Raw genomic sequence first — 5,997 nt, 5'->3', positions numbered from 1 at the left:
TTTAAAAAACTTTATTTTTCTCCCCCTACATTTTCTCACTAGAGTTTAGGTTATGTGAGGAACATAAGTTCACATAAGTAATATTAGCTGACTAATTACTAAAATAGGATGTTTATCCAGTTCTAAAATATTTTATAAACCATGAATGAAAAGTAAATGCTTTAATTGTGGGTTTTTGTCTTAAAAGTTGCTGAACTTTTTTAAATATTCGGTTCAAACTAGTAAAGCTTCTCCAAACACAGTGAGCGGCGCAGTTCTAGAAGATATACCCCCTATATATTTAGATAAATTGGAAATTATTCAAATACCTCTCATTAAGCAAATTACCTAGAGATAAAAGATTAAAGCTACAGCGTATAATTTCCAGTAATATCAAATGATCAGAACAGCCCCACCCACAGCAGAATGCATTTTTATTCACCTGGCCAAGAAAAATTAAATATCAGTTTTAACAATCCTTAAATAATCAACCCAGCCATGGATTTTAATAGTAGGGGAAATCTTCACAATGGAGGAAATGACCTACCAACAAATACCTGAAAGAACAGTGGAGGAAATGGTTTGATCACACAAATCGGAAAAGTGTGCCCCCCCACATTCACTAAACTCAGACTCTGTTATACCTTTGCTGTATTTTTATCACCCTTCTCTGTTCATATTCTTTTTTTGTTTGTTTGTTTTAATGTAAAATTGAAAAAATACTAAATAAAAAGTTAAATAAAGAAATAAATAATCAACCCAGCCATACAAATGAAGCATAACAGACAAAAATTCCAAGGCATTTCAGTATTTCTTTTAAGCATATTTAAAAAGTAGCTTGATCTAATAAAAAAGCAAATTAGGACCAAATATGAAGTTTTTCTGTGTTGAAAACAGCAATAATATTTATTCTCATCTTATCAACTGCGTATCAGATACTAATCTTTGATTATCATAAAGTTCTTTCACTACAGAGACTCAACAGGACAAGATGGAGCCTAAAGAGGAAACTGAGGAAAGCTTGTTTCACGCTGGGTAATTAAAGGGCGAGTATGGGAATGAAAGAAAACAACACTAAGCTTTTAACCTGGCAATGCACCTTTAACACTGCAAAAACGATCAGGAAATAAGTCAAAATGTTTTAAACAAAGGGCATTTACGCTTAATTTGAGCAGAAAAATAAGATGATTTGCCAATGGGATGAGGATTTTTTCTCTCAGTATAAGGAAATTAGATAATATACACTTGAAATAAGACAATGAAACAGGGTTTTTCTTATTTTAAAGGTAAATTGTTTTGTTCCAATGGCAAATAGTTTCACTTACCTCCTCAATTCAACAAAAATCGCACTTGTTTTGGGAAAAAATGACTTATCTAGATTTAGATTTTTTTTCCAGTGAAGAAAAAGACAAAAACTGATGTTTCTAGTAAAAGACAAAGACAAAGGCTCGGTAATTTAAATCTATGACCAGATCAGCTTGTTTGCCAGACCAGAAGACATATTAAACGGGAAAAAAATTCAACATACCAGGAAAATAAATATCATGCTTTAGGTTTGACTTGCTGGGACAGCAAAATGTTAAAATCTGTCATAAAAAAACATTTTGGACCACAGAACCGGACAAGGAAACAAATCGCACCATAACTCTAGTTCTACCACAGAGCGTCTAAGAATGAAGAAATGGAGACTCCATTTTTGATTTGATCAAACCTCCGCTGACTTGAATCAATCAGAGGATGCAAGAAATCTAACCTCAGCATGAAAGTGAGAGGTTAGGCAAACCATCCTTACCATGAACTGCTAGATGCCTAAAAGAAGCGTCTCACTTAAGATTTTTAAAGCTGCCTCACAGACTTGGCAACATTTTGACATTGGATGCCCTTCCTGCAGAAACAAAGATTCAAACCCACATTCCCTAAATTAATATAAATTTTACCCACATGCTTCTTCTCGGTAGAACTAAAGTGAACATTTAGGAATGGCTCGGCCAGATTTCCAAGCTAAATAGGATCCTGGAGGTACAGATATAAATACAAACAACGCCAGAGGAAAGATAGGATGTCTGGTGAACAATTATAAGAACTGGTTGAGTTTTGACATCAAAATGGCATCATGAGTTTATGTCTAAGATGAAATAGTTTAGTCTCAAACGTCTTAAACATGTTATAAACAGAAGCTAAACAGAGACAGCAAACACTTACCTCGACCTGCAGGAATACGTTTTCCTTTAAATTGACTGGATGAGCCAGGAACCGATGGTGAAGTATAAGCCTTATCAGGATGTTTTAAGTAAAACAAAGATGTCGCTGTGCTTTGTGCAGCAAAGGCACGTATATTTTATGCAAATAATATTTATTAAGTCAACAAAACTCTGTAAATGTTTAACATTTTACCACAGCCCACAATAGAGTCTCTCTTCATCTTCCCTCTAAATGCGATGCTAGTGTTAAAAATATGGCAAATTTAAGTCTCAAAGTAAAACTGAGTAAAAATATCTCAGTATTACAGTTTCTTCTCTAAAATAGTTTCTTTATGACATAAAGCGTGATCTATAAACTTTATGAAAACAGAGAAGCAACAGCTTTTCAAAAAGAATCAGGCCTTATTTTTATAAATTCCCCCTCAAACACTGAGCTAATCTTAGTCTGGAAGTGACGGGATTATTTATTAGGTTTTATGTTTTTAGTTAGTTTCAACTTACCATGAATGGAAGACAAAAATAAAGAAATGCTTTATCAAACAAATTATATCATTAAATGATAACATTTACCATTTCTTTATTTAATACAGTATTAAATGATTAAGTTTTCCATTATGTTCTAAAATGCTAGACAGTTAGATGATTAAATATAAAATAAATTTAAGGTATTAAATTGAATCAATAAATAAAATAGAATAGAAGAACAGAAAATCCCTTTATTTTCCCACAATAGGGAAATTGTGGTGTTTACAGCTGCAAAGGTTATAGTAGCAGTGGTCACACAATGTGCGCCTTAGAAAAGTGTATAAAAATAACAAACAGGAAAATAATACAAATACAGCATTTTTACAATATAATACTGTAAAGTAATGTATCTGGAGAATAAAAAATCTATAAATGCTCTGGACGTTTTGTCATGGATATGTGAAAAATAGCAGCAACACCAGAGATGTGAAGAAAAAAAAAATGACAGCAGCAGGTTATTTTACTGACTAAGGTAGAAACTGTGCAAAAATCAGCATGAATGGAAGAACTGATTGAGGTTGTTGGGAACAGTGGTGGTTCTAGAGTCTTCCAGCTGCTGGGAGGAAGGATCTGTGATAACGCTCCCTGGTGCATTTAAGGAGCAGCAGTCTGTCACTGAAGGAGCTGTCCAGTTCAGCACCAGCTTCAGGCATGGGACAGGAGACATTATCCAACAGAGATGTTATTTTAGTCAGGATCCTGAGTAAATGAACATCATGAGGTGCACATTTGACCTCACATAGTGTATACATTTATTTTCTATTTTCAGATCCTTAAGTCATCTTTGCTACCCAACTGAATCTCACCATCACAGGCCTCTGATTGTTCTTGTTTCAGGAGTTTCTTAGGATATAATTTGTGAAGCAGGTCCCCTTTTTAAGAGGATACTGCAAAGTTACCAGCTTTCCAAATGTGTCTGAAGTATTGATTTTCAATTCTCCTGCAGCAATCATATGTAGTGTGAATATCCTTTTCTTCATATCTGCCAATTCCTTATATATCAGTTTATAGTAACTGATTTTTTTTGCTGAGTCAAGATCTGAGCATAGTTATGGAACCCAGGAAGAGTAATCTCTACTCTCCTAGAGACTAACGGGGATCCTGACCAAACTTTTCTGTTTTTTTAAGACATTTTGACACCTATCAGAGATCTGACCCCCATGCAGAAACACCATGGAGACAAGATTGATCTAAGGAGTTTATTAAAATCAATAGGAGGCTTCTTCCAGCGCAGGAATGTAGGCTAACCAGGTGGAGGTTCATAGTTTCCTGCCAGGAAACCTACCTGGGAGACGGTTGGGGTACTAATGGAGTTCAGCCGCAGGGGCCGCAGATCTATTGTTAGATCCTTGCAGATGTGATTACCAGGAATGAGCGTTGGAGGGTAAGCCAGGTCCAAGCAGAGATGTCTCAGAAAAGGGGGAGTTTAAGCCACTGACTGCTAGGATTGTTTTCCAGGGGAGATACGTCGGTGGCCCTTAAGGGTCACCCTAATACCAAAGCCAAAACACAACAATGGGCCCAACCCAACCAATCCTAGAACAGTGGCGACTACTTTCATTGTCGTTGTGTCCTTGGGCAAGACACTTCACCTGCATTGTCTACTGATGGTGGTCAGAGGGCCAGTGGCGCCAGTGTACGGCAGCCACGCTTCTGTCCGTGAGCCCCAGGGCAGCTGTGGCTACAATGTAGCTTGCCACCATCAGTGTATGAGTGTGTGCGTGAATGGGTGAATGAATGTAGTGTAAAGCGCTTTGGTCAAGTCATCTGGTTTGAATAAAGGCACTATATAAGTACAGGCCATTTACCAGAAGTTCTTTAAATCAGGTGGCAGATGTACTGTCATTTCACTGTCACTACCCGATCCATACCAGTAGCACAACCCATACCATCAGCTCATTAGCGCAACCACATCCGTGGCTGGAGGGGATTCTGCTGGGAGTTGCAGGGAAGCGGGCTGCCATTGGGCTGGCATTTGACTGGGAAAGGACATTTTGAATGTAACATCAAGCACGCAAAGTAGAATAACAAACCAAAAAAGTTCACTTTGTTTATAAAATATTGTTTCTGTGCTAAATTATCTGATTCTATAATGAGGCACTAAAACATATGTACAACACATACATACTTTTATCATACACAGATGAGATGCATCAAATTCTCAGGATTTCATTGAATGCAGCAGCAGCTACTGTGAGTAAATAATGCTACTAACATGCCACAATGGTTCCCAATGAAAAAGTTTTATTTTACCATGACTCACACAGGAAGAGGTAAGCAGCAGGGCCCAAAAAATACCGAAAAAATCCTGACAATCGTTTAATCTAAACTTTTAAATCTGGACATTTTGAGAGATTTCATTATAAATGAACTTTATTGATCTCACTTTGGAGAAATTCCCTCTCTGCATTTAACCCATCTCCCGGGGGAGCAGTAGGCTGCCATCATGCGGCGCCCGGAGAGCAGTGTGGGGTTAAGAGTCTTGCTCAGAGACCCAGAGTGGCAGTCTGTGGGAGTGAGGTTTGAACTCAGAACCTCAGGATTCACAGCTCTCCCCTTAAGGAGCAAAAGCAAACTCTTTCTGACTTTTGAAAAGTCTAGTTACTGCATTTCTCTGTCCCTCTTTTCCAGCCAGACATTTCAGGAATTATAAACGTCTCATCTTCTTTTGAAGCTTCTATTTAAGCTGTTAGAAATGTGTCACATAAGACTTTCCAGGATAAATGAAATAAGTTGCTTGATATTTACTTCCGTTTTTAAAATAGACACCCAGACCCTATTACATTATTATGTTGATGATGGTGCCTAATGTGTTTAGCTTTTGACCATATTTCTATTTTGTTATTACACAATACTTCAATTATCATGCAATAAACATTTGACTTTTACAACACGCACAGTTGCGGTGCCGTATCTTCCTTTTATGATATGGTTATTGCTCTTTCTAGCTTCCTCTTCACTGCTGCTCTTGCTGCCTGACCAAAAGAGGAGGTTGTTTTTTTCTCCATATCCCCTTTTTCCTCTTAATGAAGAAAATTAACACATTTAAAAACTAAAATAATAGAAATGAAAACTATATATATTCCAACATCATGTTCCAATGAGTTTTATTTGTCATTTCTAACACATGTTGACATAAAAGGAAATTCTTTTTTTCCGGTTCCAGAGAAGCCCATGTCAAAGCATGAAATAGTAAAATAACTATAAATAACTTGATGTATAAATATTGTATAAAATATGCAGAAATCAACACCGAATAAACGTTTCATTTTCAGTGAAAGACGTTGTTAAC

The sequence above is a fragment of the Cyprinodon variegatus genome, unplaced genomic scaffold, assembly GCF_000732505.1.
Source record: "Cyprinodon variegatus isolate N-32 unplaced genomic scaffold, C_variegatus-1.0 Scaffold1443, whole genome shotgun sequence".
NCBI classification, from domain to species: Eukaryota; Metazoa; Chordata; class Actinopteri; order Cyprinodontiformes; family Cyprinodontidae; genus Cyprinodon; species Cyprinodon variegatus.
This window is presented reverse-complemented; position numbering follows the sequence as displayed.